We start from the raw sequence: 15,741 nt of genomic DNA, 5'->3' as shown, positions 1-15,741 counted from the left end.
CCCACATACACACACAGCACACACAGACACACTCACACACACTCCCCTAAAAAAAAACACACACACACACACACTCACGCACACTCTCCCTCTCTTACATACGCATACACATGCACACACACACACACACCCACCCACTCCCCTTAACACACACACACACACACACACACACACATGCATGCAAACACAGTTATCGGAGATTAGAAAACAACATTGGATGTAATATTTATTACTCGTAGGTATGAAAGGGGTAGCTTACACAAATGCTCCAGGTTCCATCCCAAAACCACTGGAGTGGAAAATGTAGAAAAGAGAACAGCATTTCCATCTGCACTAAAGTCAGTCCCAGCCTCCCAGTGCATATGTACTGCATATCAGCAGAGTCCCAGCAGTGAACAGTAAAAAAAAAAAAAAAAAAAAAAAAAAAAAAAAAAATAGAGATTAAATCAACTGAAATGAGACTAAAATAAGAATTACGGCCCTTGGAATTACAGTAATATAATTTGCAACATTGCGTTGTATTCTTTGTGTCCCAAACCAAAACAGTGATTTACTTTTTTTTATTAGCACTAATGAAGCTCTAAATGCATTGGTTATGTGTTTATGTATTGCTAACAAATCGTTCTGCAGAGAGTGTAGTAGCTGGAGAAAAAAAAAAAAAAAAGTCAAATGTATTCTTAGATTTACTGGACTGGAAGAGTGCGCTGTTGACAATTCTATTGAGAGAAGCCATGGTAAAAATCTATGCAAATACGCCATCTGGAAGGTGAACCATTTGGTTATCTGGGAATAAAAGGTCCATTTACTTACATGATTTGCCTGAATCTGTTGTGATTCTCAGATGTGCCCTATTAAAATATTTTTTCTCTAGCAGATTCAAGCAAAGAAATCATCACAATGAGCGGGACCACCAAGTGCATGTAATGAGTCACTGATGCTCTGAATGCCTTTAAAGAGCCTTAGCTTTTTGCCAGTGATTTCATTCAATGGCTGAACTGAAATTGCTTGATTCAACCTCACAATCTGTTAAGTCCTCTCACAGCCCAAATCGTCAGCCAGTTATCAAATAAATTTAAGCGCAAATGCTAACCAAGAGATTATTCTCCACACTCAACATGGCTTTCATTTATGTACTCTGCAATTTATAGTATGAGAGAGACATAAAAAGGTGACACATTTTCCAAAGAGGATAATAGATAATAGAGGAAATATACAGACCGTCACCATGGCTATGAATGTACAAAAAGCTGGGACAATGACCTAGATTTATTAAATATTTGGGCTTGTGAAGAAAATACAGTAAAAGCAAATGCTATTTTTCTTCATCAAAGTTGACTGACAGTGCTGTGGGAATGCAACGCTACACATACAGTAATAAATACCGGTGTAAATAAAACCGATACTTGTATAAACCCTCATTAAGCCATACTAAATACTCATAATACAATACAACAATGACAATTTCATGGCATGCAAAGGTATGAATAAAGCTAGTGTATTCCAGGCTACATTTCATGTGGTAAAATGCATTGTTCCTTTAAGATGCTTGTTCTCATTTCTGCCTTGGTCATACCTGTATAATCTGTAGTACGGTACCAAGTGCAGGCATCTCCATTGCGTTCTCATTCTGAGCTGACTGAACTCCAAAATGCGACACTGTCCCCTGTGAGAGCAGTGATCCTATGGCAACCCACATTCGCATAGAACGTTAATGAATTCTGCTGGCCTATTAAAACATGATCCATGCTGGCTGGAAGTAAATTCCTTCTTAAATATGCAGATTTATTTATTTATTTGTTTTTATTAACATGTGTTATGTGGTAGCAAATATTTAACAGGCTATCATGTGGCAGCAACTTGTGCAAACATACCCATAAATGCAAGCAGACAGGTCAAAAGGTTAAGCTGTTGTTCAGACCAAATATCAGAATGGGGAAGAAACGTGATTTAAGTGACTTTGACCGTGGAATGATATTGGTGCCAGAGAGGGTGGTTTGAGTATCTTAGAAACTGCTGATCACCTGTGATTTTCAAACACAACTGTCTCTAATGTTTTCAGAGAATGGTACGAAAAACAAAAAACATCTAGTGAGCAGCAGTTCTGCAGGGAGAAATGAGTGGTCAGAGGAGGAGGGCCAGACTGGTCGAAGCTGACAGGAAGTTGACATTAACACAAATAACCACGCATTACAATAGTGTTATGCAGAAGAACATCTCTAAACACACAACACATCAAACATCTAAGCGGATAGGCTACAGCAGCAGAAGATCAATAAGTCAAAAAAAAGTTTTAAGTATAACAGATACCTAATAAAGTGCTCACTGATTGTATAGTAGATCAATTTCCGAGTCTGGTTTACACTTTCTTCTCTCTTTTTTTGTTTTGAGGACATTTATACAGTGACTAGCCAAAACAAACTGCCTCATGCATGAAAGCATTGTGTTTACCCAGTCGCAAGGTGTTTAGACTCCCTGGTGGGAAATTATTACACCATGTTTTGCAATGCGTCTGCATGGCTGCGTCTGCTTCACTGCAGGGTTTTACAAGGGTTCGATAATAAAAACCCAGAAACAGACCACCTTACAATGAATTCAGCTCAATTAGGTTGTCAAATGTTTGTTATTATACAATTATTGATGGTTACTATATACAATCATGCACATTCTTAAGTCTAATTGTATGGTATCTGAGAATGAGAAAGAATGCAGGTAGTTTTGATTATATACAGTGTTGTACTGACTGCTGGGCAAGAGGGCAAATACATTCTGATATGATTTATGATACTGTCACAAAAATGACAGTATATGTTACAATAGCTGACAGTTTATTGTTTAACCCTGATTTGCAGTGGGCCCATAATCGTGGCTTTCACATACTGGATCATGAAACCATCTATCAAGTGTCCACACTGTTCCATTCGTGGTTTTAAAGTACTGCACGATGAAAACAGTTACTGTTGTAGTCGGATTTGGTTGATTTTATTCAAACAAAAGACAACAGACGAAGTGCATCACCCAGTTAGAATTATTGAGGTGTGAGAGACCAACATAATGAAATAACATAGATAACAATAATTAGAAAAAAATTACTGCATATGAATATTGTATAGAAATAATAGTTCTATGATTTACTAATCAGAGGTCAAACATAGAACAAATAAAACTAAGAACTAAAACGAAGGAATGAATGTTAGTTCATGTTAGGGGCTAGTAAATAACAAGGCTGTTTTTACATGCAGTAGTTAGTTCTGTTATCAATCTCATAAAATCAAAAGCAAACCATTAAGTTTGGGCAGTTTAGTCAGTCCCATTAACAAATAAATAAATAAATAAATAAACAAACATTAACATAACATGCTGCACTTTTATGTTAGCCATTGTATTGATGTGAATGGATAAGTACATGTATATTAATGTGCTTCAAACTCTTGACAGTAAAAAAAGAGTCCAAGGTCCAGTGTTGTGCACATAGATACCCCTGAGACTTCCAGGGTGGAGTCAGGTTACCATGGGTTCCAGTCAGGGACACGTGGAGGTGCACAGACCTCCTCTTGGGTCCGTAACACAAGGGAGATACTGGAGCTAAATAAACTGCTCCTCTCCTCCAACAAAATGGCCGTACGGAATTTAAATAAACTGGCCTTGTTTATTCAGACGGATGGCGGCATGCCAGGTCTGTCTCGGTGATCAGTCAAGGTGTGAGAGATCCGGGCCGTCGAGGTCCCATGCCTGGGCGTCTGACAAATGTATTTACCGTCAGGAGAAAGTTTTCCAAAGAGAAAGTTTCAGTGACTTTTTAGACAAAAAAAAACTACACTGACGTGATGGAACCTGTGACGTGTCCTCTCCCATCGGTGGTGGCCGATGGTAGATTTGGTGGCACCCATACGTTTGATGGCATTTGGAGCTGTCAATTAAACACGAATCAACCCCCTAATGTGAACCCATGCATTAGACCAGATGGTGCCCATTTTGGAGCAGCGATGTGTAAATTAGGGGATTTGAACTCGGGCCTAAATCCACTCTCCATGCATTACACCCATCGCTATACACTATGTAGTCTTGCATTCACAAAGGCACCTGTTTGCATATGATTAGTCAAGGTAAATACACATAGATTCAATAATTATAATCATTAATTTCAGAAATGATAATAAAACATAAACAAATGAAATGTAAGTATGAGTGTCTGTACCTGTAGATGATCCAAGTGTGTAAAAGTGATTATTTATGTAAATATCACAAGCTTTTGTCAGTCAGTCACCTGTCACCAACAGTACTTGGGTAGAGCAGTTGTATTTGTTTAAGCAAGCCACATTCTCTTTACTCCAAGTGTTTGCCTTGTGGTCGTGAGTGTGCTGGTGTGTACTTTCCAGAATAGAAGGTTACATACATCCCCAGCCCTAGGAGAAGCTTTCTTATCATTCTTCTTCTCCTCTAGATTTTTCCCTATAAGACTCTCAACAGAAATGTTACATTATTTACTGCGATATCCCAAAATGTCACAAGATGATGGATACACAAGCCAAATCTACCATAAAAAAAAGTTTTTTTATGCCATTAAAAGCATTTCAACCAGAATAAACACCTAAGCCATTTTGATAATTAACCATGCGGATGTGGCAGCCCTTCTTTGCCCTTTTGTACGCCTTCCACCGCTGAGTGTTGCACAAAACCACAAAGCAAGAATGGACTAAGACGAAAACCACAAAGCGTACAACGGTGCTTTTAGTCCTTTAAAAAATATGTGCACATCTTAGCACTCTCCTTGCTTCATTATTAAATGCGTTCCATAGGAAACAAAAGCAGAAGTGCTTTGAGGTGAGCGTGGAGGGGAGGACAGGCAGGGAGGAGCCCGCCTCGTCTCAGCGGCTAGCGGGATGAGCACTAAGGATACCTGCCATCTGGAAGCTCACTGAGCTGGGAAATGCCATGCCGTCGCCGAGACACTTTCCTCCAGTTCACGCCAGCCTTACAGGTCACAGCATACAACGCCACAGAGCAATGCAGACCAGGACGCACACCGAATGTCACCGCATCCGGCAACACACGCACGCACACACGCACGCACACACACACACACACACACACACACACACAATGTCACTGCATCCGGCAACACACACACACACACACACACACACACACACACACACACACACACACACACACACCGAATGTCACCGCATCCGGCAACACACACACACACGCACGCACGCACGCACGCACGCACGCACGCACGCACGCACGCACGCACGCACACACACACACACACACACCGAATGTCACCGCATCCGGCAACACACACACACACACACACACACACACAACATGTCACCGCATCCGGCAACACACACACACACACACACACACACACAATGTCACTGCATCCGGCAACACACACACACACACACACACACACACACACAATGTCTCTGCATCCGGAAACACACACACACACACACACACAATGTCATCACGTCCGGCAATGGCGACGGCAGCACAAAGGCCACTGGACACACACACACACACACACACACACACACACACACAGCAGCACAAAGGCCGTCAAATGGCTCCCAGACACACATGCTGTCTGCATGCTCAGAAATAACGTGAGCTACAGCAACGTTAGCCACCTCAGCTAGTGCCGTGTGCTGAGCGTTCTGGTGCAAAATGGCAGCCGTGTATCACTCACGTGGGTGCTACACATTGGGGTGGTTCACGTGAGTTTCCCCCACATCGCTGTTAGCACTATGAGTGTCTGGACAAGCGCTATATAAATGCAATGCTTTATCTATCTATCTGTCCATCTATCTAATCTAATGCAATATGAGTACATGAGGTGGTGTCCATACATACAATGTAAATGTACAGGCAGGAAACGCAACTGTATATGTACACATCCATGATACATATCTTGAACATATATACAGTCTTGATATCTGATTTGGTCCTGCATGTAAACATCTATCATACATATCTAAAACATCTACGACACATATCTCGTGTCTGATATCTGATTTGGTCCTGCATGTAAACATCTATCATACATATCTAAAACATCGACGACACATATCTCGTGTCTGATATCTGATTTGGTCCTGCATGTAAACATCTATCATACATATCCAAAACATCCACGACACATATCTCATGTCTGATATCTGATTTGGTCCTGCACGTAAACATCTATCATACATATCTAAAACATCTACGACACATATCTCGTGTCTGATATCTGATTTTTCCTCCTCACAATCTCATTTGCAGCGGCCTGGCGAAATGAGTTTTTGTTTTCGACCCGCTGCAGCTAATGCGACTCGCGATTACGCCCAGAGGATCCTGAACGAGCGCGGAGGGTTCCATTTCCCAGACTGCCTCAGTGCCCGGAGTCAAAGGCCCGGAGACGCGCCGACGCGGGCGCCCGCTGAGGCACACGTCCCACGCGATGCGTTCGCGCGCGTCGGGATAATTCCAGCGCAGCCTGCGCTTAATGGACTCCGCGGCCTCCCCTCCAGGGCATGTCAGGAGAGCTGCGCTCCCACCACCTCCTTCTCTCTCTCTCTCTCCACGCCTGGGCGCGAGCGCCCGGGTTTCTGCATAACATCGGCGTTCATTTCTCACAACGATGGAAGAATTCCAGGTGAGTTTTCTCTTCTGAAAGATAAAAAACCTTGAAGCACAACCATTGTGTTTTCTGGGTTTTTTTCGTCGTCTCATTGCTGTTCTCCCTGCCAGAACTGTAGCAGAGGTTTCTCAGCGATCGTGCCACACCGCACACTAGGTTATCCATCCGTTGCTTACAACACGTTCATTGGAGTCATATCATCAAATCATCATATCAAGCGTCGGGCGGCCTGTAGCGTAGTGGTTAAGGTAAATGACTAGGACACCCAAGGTCGGTGGTTCGGTGTAGCCACAATAAGATCCGCACAGCCGTTGGGCCCTTGAGCAAGGCCCTTAACCCTGCATTGCTCCAGGGGAGGATTGTCTCCTGCTTAGACTAATCAGCTGTACGTCGCTCTGGATGAGAGCGTCTGCCAAATGCCAATAATGTAAAAGAGTCTTAGGATGACATTTTACATAAGGCTTAGATTCACGTATTGCTACTTCACGATTCATAAGCCCACAGTATGGGCTTGATCAGGTTGACACTCAGATGTGAGAAGTCCACACAACCTCTGGGAATGGGCTTTGCCTATACAACAATACTTCTTCTGGTACTGTGAAAGTACGGAAAAGATTCATAACAACTGAACCACCAGCCTATAGTTATGCAAGCTAAATCTTTGCATATGCCAAGCACAATCGATCCAACCGAAAACTGGAACACTATTTTTCAGATACTATACAGATAAGGCTTCAATACATTGCATACCGATACGACATGGCTTGTGTTGATCCACACCCAGTTGCTGTTTCCTCATAATTCACTTGCTGTGAGGAGAGAAGAGTAAAATACATTTTCAATCACGGTGACCTTGTGTGTCCTGCTGGCATACCAGGAGAACCAGGAGTGTTAACTTATACCGGTGTTTAGACAGCTTGGGGAAGTTGAGTCATGCTTTTTGACAGTGTGTCTTCTTTGTGCGTGAATACGGCTATACACTCAGTGAGCACTTTATTACGTATTTATTTAGACTTACTAATTCGTCTGCTGCTGTAGCCTATCCACTCAGAGGTTTGGTGTTTTGCCTGCTCAGAGATGCTCATCTGCATAGCACTCTCGTAATACGTGGTTATTTCAGTTACTGTCACCTTCCTGTCAGCTTTGACCAGTCTGGCCATTCTCCTCTGACCTCTCTCATTAACAAGGCGTTTTCCCCCATTCTGATGGATGATCTGAACATTAACTGAAGCTCCTGACCCGTAATCTGCATGATTGTATGCATTGCACTGCTGCCACACACTTGGCTGATTAGATAATGGCATGAATAAGTTCGTGTACAAGATGTTCCTAATAAAGTGCTCAGTGAGTGTATGTTCTGCTGTAAAAAACAGACCCAGCCAATTAACTTCTCTGTAGTCCCTTTTTCAGGGAGCTGTTGTGTAATTATTTCATAGGTCAGTGTATTTTCAGCACAAAAGTACACTGCTTAGAAACTAAGTACAAGCATCACGCTTATGATGAAAGTGTTATGAAAGAAGCACATATGATGTTCTTTGAATAAATAGAAGAAAACAAATATGAGAGGCAAATGCAAAGACTTCAACTTCATTAGGTCATCTGCCAGAGAGCAGGATCTGAGGCGACGTGAGAACTATGCACTCTAGGCGAGCGTGTTTAAGCAGGAGAACTACTGTAATGTTTAGACTACCGTGTTACGCATTCTTAGGGGAACTGTCAGCTAAATCTGATAGGGTTGCATTTTCTGAAGAACATGTGTATCCAGAGCTGAAAATGATGAAGTACCGCTGCGTAAATAGCACGAATGACTATAAGGTTGAAAGGATCAAAACAAAGTTATGAAGATTAGCCATTCTGACAAGCCAAATCAGGCAGGTCCTTTTGAATGAGCTGGCAGCTCTCCCTACCAGCATTGAGGCTAAAGTGAAATTATTTGATCATTGTATAATGATTATTATAAGTTCCGTATATCCATAACATGGCTGCAAGTCTTGTACTTCGCTATTAACTTCCTTGCCTGGGAACTCCGCAAGATGCGTGATGTTGACAGGGTCAGTACATGCTAGATACCTACACCAATACAATTTTTTAATGGGAAGCTTCTTCCACAGGACCTACTCTATGTGTTCCTTCTCACTCGGAAAGCATACCTTCGAGACCCCGGCCTGCAGAACCCCACACGCTACTGTACCCAATTACTCTCTCCGTAGCCAATCCCCCCACTTCAGACCTGTCTTCACACGTAAACCGTGAGAACCACACAGCCGCCCCAATACCACCGCATACTGCTAGCTCTACACTAATCTTATTGTCAGACTTGTAACGGATGGATTCAGTGAAACATTAAAGACCATTTTTTGTTGCTTTGAAGTCACTGTTGGTGGGGGGGGGGGGGCGAGCACCGGAGAGGTGGGGGCACTGGACCGTAATATGAAAACCTTTGTGTATCCACTGAGCCTTGATCAAGCCCTGCAAACTTTGTGCAGCACAACATCTGATAAATAGATAAGATTCCTCACTGCAAAGATAAGAGACTCATCCGTCAACCCTGGATCCATCGTATCCTTCTGTGTTAGAATCATCTAGAATGAACTGTGAGCTAAACTACGGTATGTATTAGGGAATTAATTCTGATCATTCAGATTATTTAATATGCTAAGGCAAATTATTCTACAGGTAAGTCTTTCTTTGTGCAGTTTTCAATTTGACCCCTTATCCACATAGTATATTGATAAAGAAGTAAGTAATAATAAGGATATTTTGGCATATCTTTTTATTATGGCTTCATATAGCTTTGTTACAGTATTTCTGTACTAAATCACTCTGGGGTGCAAATGTATTTTAAAATGTCTTCATGTAGCGCTTGAGACACTTATTTTAATTTTGACATGATGATGATGCAACGTTTGTAATAAACAGCAAGCCGCGAAACAGAATAACACTGCAATACACTGCCTTTCATCAGGCAGGCATTTACCTGCATAACACGAGGAGTGGGCGATTGATTAAGTGTCAGTACAAATGTGTTATGATAAAAACATTGATACTGAGCAACATAGCCACCCATTTCTTTCATATCTTATCAAAAACACACGCACGTCTAATTAGGTGCATATTCCCACAGAAGTTTGATGAGAATCCCATGATATACTGTAAAAATACAGCATTTGCTATTTCAGGGCAGCTGGGAAGGAAACGCTATGTCAAAACCTGTGTTTTTAGAGTACCTGCATGTGTTCACAGCAGCTAGATCCAAATACGTATTATTCATGCTACTGACATGAAGATACTATTAAACCCCCCACTGGCAGCTTTGCGTTTAATGACAAGGTGCCCAGTCAATCAGCCAAATGGAGTAATTCAATGGAACTAATTGCCCCAAAAAAGCAATATGGTATTAAGACCATCATAAAGTTAGAAAACATGTAGAAACCTCTTATGAAGATCAGACCACACTGAAACAGGACCCACTGTCCTCAGTCTAGGCAGCGCTATTGGGCTAGTGGGGCTGCATAATCACCAGACACTTACTTCCACCACTGATCAGATTTATGGGGTTCCAGGCAAGTTACGATCATTAGGGGGATTGAGGGGGTGTATGGAGTGGTAGAGACTGGGGGGGGGAAGAAGCGTGGCAGTGAAAATTACATCTCGCTTTCTGGAAATACTGCACTTTTTCTCGCCCTGCCATAAATCTGTGACGCTCAGCTTATTTGCACAGCGCCATTTTCTAATGGAGGCAACGACGGATTTCACACCCGGACTGATAATTGCACAGTAATTTGTTAATCACACGCATTGTACTAATAAGCCGGTATTACCGCGATACAGATGGAATCAGTTTTAGTTCAAAGGCACCTAATTGTACCCGCTGAAAAAGGGGAAAAAAAGAAAAACATCAGCGAGTTTGTATTTTTTGGATGGAATTTACGAGGCAGGGCCAACAGAGGCCCTCAGCGAGGCCTTAAACAACTACAGACTGCCATCTTGTTTTGATTGTGTGATTCCAGAGACACAGTCGGGCCCCAGGGCGGGAACAAAGCAATAAGTAATGCTACCAGCCCATGGTTTTGAGTCCTTGCCCAAAGAAAGTAAGCAATACCCAATTTGCTCATGTTGCAAAAATCAAGAACTGGCAAAAATGAGTCGTCCCATTTCTGGACATTTTGTACACAAGACCTGCTGCTACTGTATGCAGGAGGTACCTGGGGTATTTCACTTTATTTAGCCTTTTGAAGAAAACATAGAAAGGTGGATGGAAAGGTACTATTTATTGGATGAGTCCCAGACATAACTGCAGTCTGTTTACTAAACAAATAGTCTCAGTAAGCTCATAACCAGCACAACTTCCCTGAGGCAGACTACTTATTTCATTTTCAAACACTTGCGGATATTCCTCAAGAGGACTGAAAATTAATTCTGCCTTCTATTGATAATTTAGCTAAATGTATCTAAATGTGTCTTTTTTTTGGGGGGGGGGGGGGGGGGGTTCTGAGAACAAAGTTTAATGCCCATGAATGAGAAGCAATTTTGTAAATGTGATAGTTCTGAAAGGACCAGGCTGTTGCCTGATTCAGCCTGCAGGGGGTGCTACTGAGCAGAGCTGGTATAATGAATTCAACCCCAGTTTCATCCAGTGATCCATAAAACCAACCGTCTTGGCACCAGGGGAATGGCCACTGGTACAAGCATGTGTATCATCTGTTGCAAACATTGTAATAAACATTGTAAGCTTCTTGTTATTTGTCATTTCTCATTATCACTGGTTTTCACAAGCCACATAGAGCCTCATTGGACTCCCTAATAGGAGACCTTGATTATGCCTGTGGGGGCATAGAGGGGTGGTTTTACTAGCAGGTTTTAGTTTGTGAGGCATGGCCGGGGACCACAGGACCCCTAACATGTGTTACTGAACTGGTATTGATGGAAGAAATCCACTCCACTCATCATCGACAGTCTCTCAGAACAGAATGTATGCTGATTACTCCCGGCACACAAAAGGTTCTGAGAAAACCAATAGTGCTTACTTGTAGTGGAAACTGGCTGTGAATTTTCGAAATGTTATTTAATTCAAGTATATGTGTGTGCGCGCGTGTGCGTGTGTGTGTGTGTGTGTGTGTGTGTGTGTGTGTGTGTATGTCTATGTGTATGTGTGTGTGCGTGTGTGCGTGCGTGCATGCATTTGTGTGTGTTTGTGTGCCTGTGTGTGCGTGCATCCATATGTGTGTGTGCATGGGCACATGTGTATGTGTGTGTGCCTGTGTGTGTGTGTTTTAAAGATGTAAATGTTTTCAGACAAGCTATAAATTAAGCGCTTGTTACTAAGAAAAATTCAATACTCGCACTGCTGAAGAGTGGCTCATGTCAGAGAGAGATGAATACAACACCTTCAGACACCCAGAGACTGCACGGGGGTCAGCGGTGTAACACTAAATCCGTCACGTCCTCATTTTGTCTTCCCCACAGACATGCTGGGAAGGTGGCATCTAGGTGATCCTATTTGCAAAGGAAAATGTCAGCCTTCTCTAAGATTGAAACACCAGCTTCCTGATACAGAAGCAAAAAAAAAACAATAGAAATCTTGAAATATATATAAAAAAGGGGATATTATGTTTGTGTAAGGGGCATATAGAAATATTATTATATTTCCCTCCTTTGACAGCATATCATATGGCTATCACAAAGCAGCAGATCTGAAAATAGACTACAAAGTCCAAGATATTAATGTCTGAGGTTTATAATAAATCATTTAAAGCTTATTGCATTACTTCCTTTCAATATACAGGACCTCCACTCAAAATGACTGCACTTCAATAAATGCAGTATACTGTATGTTATGTAGCTTGTAGTGGCACTCAGCTGGTAAAATACCCTTGGAGTACAGTCTGTAAATGTACCCTGTTGAACATGTCAGTTCAACTTGCCAGTTTAGACCCCCTATGGGGCATGGTGGGTAAAACACCCTCAAGGAGCTTCCTCTCAGGCCTATATCTCAGATACACTCACAGATCAGCAGTCCATTAGTCAAGGGACAGAAACAGATTTAAATAATGGAATATACTGTTTATTCATTGTCTCATACGAGTGTCTCTTCTAAATCTGGTATTCTTTCATTAATCAAAAAAGATTCGTTTTGAAATCTTTCATCATTATTAATTATTGTGCATGGTCTTGGCATCAGTATATGCCAGAATTAAAAATTTTACTTTTCAATTCCAAGAAACAGATGCTAAGAATCCCTGAAAAGCTGACACATTCAGAAATATCACAACATAATCTCAATAGATTCATTTTCATATGGAGAGTAAATGGCATGGCTTACTGTTCAACTCAGAGATAAGTCAGTCATAATCCATGAGGACAAAGGCCAACTGACAAATTTCACCTTTTGAAGTTCTAATTTGAAACAAAAGCATAAAGGTTGCATAAAGATGAACTATCAAAGCTTTCGGCTGGATCTTATTCTAAGTGATTTTGAATGGCGTATTCAGACAGATGGTATTAAGCCAACTAGGCCAAATGGCAATCAAAACAAAGATTTGCATGGAAGACATGCCTTGGTGAAAAAGACATGCCGTCTATGAAAATAGAAGCGCATATTAAGATAAAAATAAACAGCACTTTGATCTTATCAACCTAGAATGAGCAAAAATGTCATCATAAAATAATAATTAATGAGTAACATACTAAACTTTGTTTCAGCAGTGTTGCGCATATTTTCCACCACTATTCTGGAACAGACGTCCATCTGCTGTTTTGACAATGCTCCCCTATAGAAGCCTGTCACTTCCACTGTGGTCTGTGTCCATCTGTTTAAATCTCCACATGGTGTGTTCAGAGCTACATCAGCACCTTCTCTCATTTCCACCAGATTCAGTTTCATTTATTTCCCCACACGTACTCTGTGCAGTCTGCTGGCTAACAGTATGCCCGGAGTCCAGCTCCTGAGTGACGCTTATCAGATCCCATGCAGACCGAATCGAAGGCTTTCTCCTTGACACCACGTCGTCTTGATCTGTACAGAACTGCGGGCCAGATTCACAGACACATATTGAGCTTAGTCATAGACTAAATTCAATTTTGAGTGGAGGTTCTCCATACAAAACCAGGACTAAGCTTGATCTGTGCCTGTGAAACCGGGCCTTTCAGTTCAGGGGCATGAAAGCCATCCAGGTGCTCATCAAGCTGATGAGCTTTACAGTTCAAGCACGGAGGCCAATCCTCAGTGCATCAGCTGCCCCAGTACTGTAGCTTCAACCCAGCCCTTATTCAAAGGAAATTAAAAGGCAAAGTTATTTGATTTACAGATACCACCAAGAAAAACAGAGTGCCCATAATTATTATCTTAACAACGTGTCTGTGCTTCAATCATTCATTTAAAGAGGCATTGGCTCAATACATACTCGATTATTAAATACGTAATGACACACAGATATAAAGATGTCCGGTCCATACTTGGGAACTCCAAAACAAAATGTTACTCTTTGTTATTTACCAGCAATACAGAATGCGATTCAGTCAATTAAAAATGTATTTTGGTTGACTCAAATTTGTTTCTCTTGACTTCTTAAGTTTCAGGGTGAGGTAAGTTCACACAAAATGAATTTGTGGTTCCTACTGACTGAGGTCCTCCCTGCATAGTGGCAGACCGCAGTTTTACATGGAATTCCAAAAAGCCTTTAAACTTCCCCCAGTTATACTACAGCTTGGCAGACACATCCACAGTAGATCACACATCCAGAACAGAATGAACTCACTTCCAATTGCATTGCAGCATACAACAGAGCAGGCAGTATTTTTCATGAATAACTGATAGGCCCCGGTCTGGAGTCTAGTTATTGTCAAAAAAATAATAATAACAATTCAAATGCTCAGTCAATTAAGCTCCACATTAAAAGTCATCATTATCATGAAACATTTCTCACTCTAGTTGTATCCAATACACTGCATCATACTTTTGCCTTTGCATTACAGAGAATATTGATTCAATAGCTATACAATTGCTGCACAGTAAGCTGTTCAGTGTTAAATCAACTCTGAGAGAGTCTGTTTTACTCTGCAAGAGTACATTTAATACCTCCTGGACTGAAATGAACTCTATTAAAGTCGAACTGAACACTGAAAGTTTTACAGTGGACAAAAGGATGAACCCATCTCTTTTTTTTTTTTTTTAAGTGCCAGGCAAGAAAGTCAGGATTTGAGATTCCACCATGATTGGGCTTCCAGTGGACTTTTTCTTAAAGGACAGTCACATCGATTCATCATGACTGGATTCCCATAATGTGCAGCACTGCTGCAGAGATGGTCAAAGAGCGATTCAGGAGCCAGCACAATGCCGACCTCACTCAAAACCAGCACATAACTTGGTTCACTTAATGATAGAGTTCACTTTCTCAGATTTTTTAATATTTTTTATTTTAGTTTTTAGTGCATGCGTTCAACTGGACCAGACAGGTTTTATGTGCTGTGAAGGACATATCAGATACTTCTGAAAGTTTGTGATTACCGGCCAGCTTTATATTGGCAAGTGGAGGGTTTATAGTTGAAAGAGCATTTGAAGAATAATCAGATAACACACACACGTGTCATACAAACTCTGGAGGCATACTTTCAATGAAAAGGCTGCTTTGGAGTTACATCAAATAATACCATGAACCCTGAATGGCCAGAAGCTTCTGGTAGCGTGAGATGAATATATACTTCGTTTAAAAGTGTCTGGACCAAGTCATGATGCTAAAACGGAAAAACCCCAGAAAGAAAATGCACAGGTGTGGCGTGTTTCTTTATTTAGTCTGATTATAACAAAGGTGGAGTAAGCTTTGTGTGGTCCCGGATACAACTTGTGTTTTGGGTTTGTTTGTTTTTTCATTTTTCATTCATTCAGAAGGAAGCATCACATGAACTGTGATGCTTCCTTCTCCCTGTTAAAGCTGCCTGACGCCTGACCAACACAATAATGACTGCCGGAGGTTTAAAAGCTGCTTTGTTGCTGGTTTGTGTGGGAGTCTGCAGTCTTGTATAAGCTATTAGTTGACAGGGACTTTCTTCATGCTTTTCATTTTTTTTTTGGCCTTAACCCCTGTAGAGAGCCATTGTACAGTCTGACAACA

General features: G+C 41.5%; 1 protein-coding gene across 1 annotated transcript in view; it reads right to left on the bottom strand.

The window, feature by feature from the left end:
* The window catches only part of sorcs3a (sortilin related VPS10 domain containing receptor 3a), a 197,485-nt gene that overhangs the window by 61,002 nt on the left and 120,742 nt on the right, over positions 1–15,741 (bottom strand). The gene's annotated exons all lie outside the window — the stretch shown is intronic.

The sequence above is a fragment of the Conger conger genome, chromosome 2 (assembly GCF_963514075.1).
Source record: "Conger conger chromosome 2, fConCon1.1, whole genome shotgun sequence".
In the NCBI taxonomy this organism is placed as follows: domain Eukaryota; kingdom Metazoa; phylum Chordata; class Actinopteri; order Anguilliformes; family Congridae; genus Conger; species Conger conger.
Note: the sequence above shows the minus strand (reverse complement) of the source record. Positions and strands in the feature narration are given on the sequence as shown.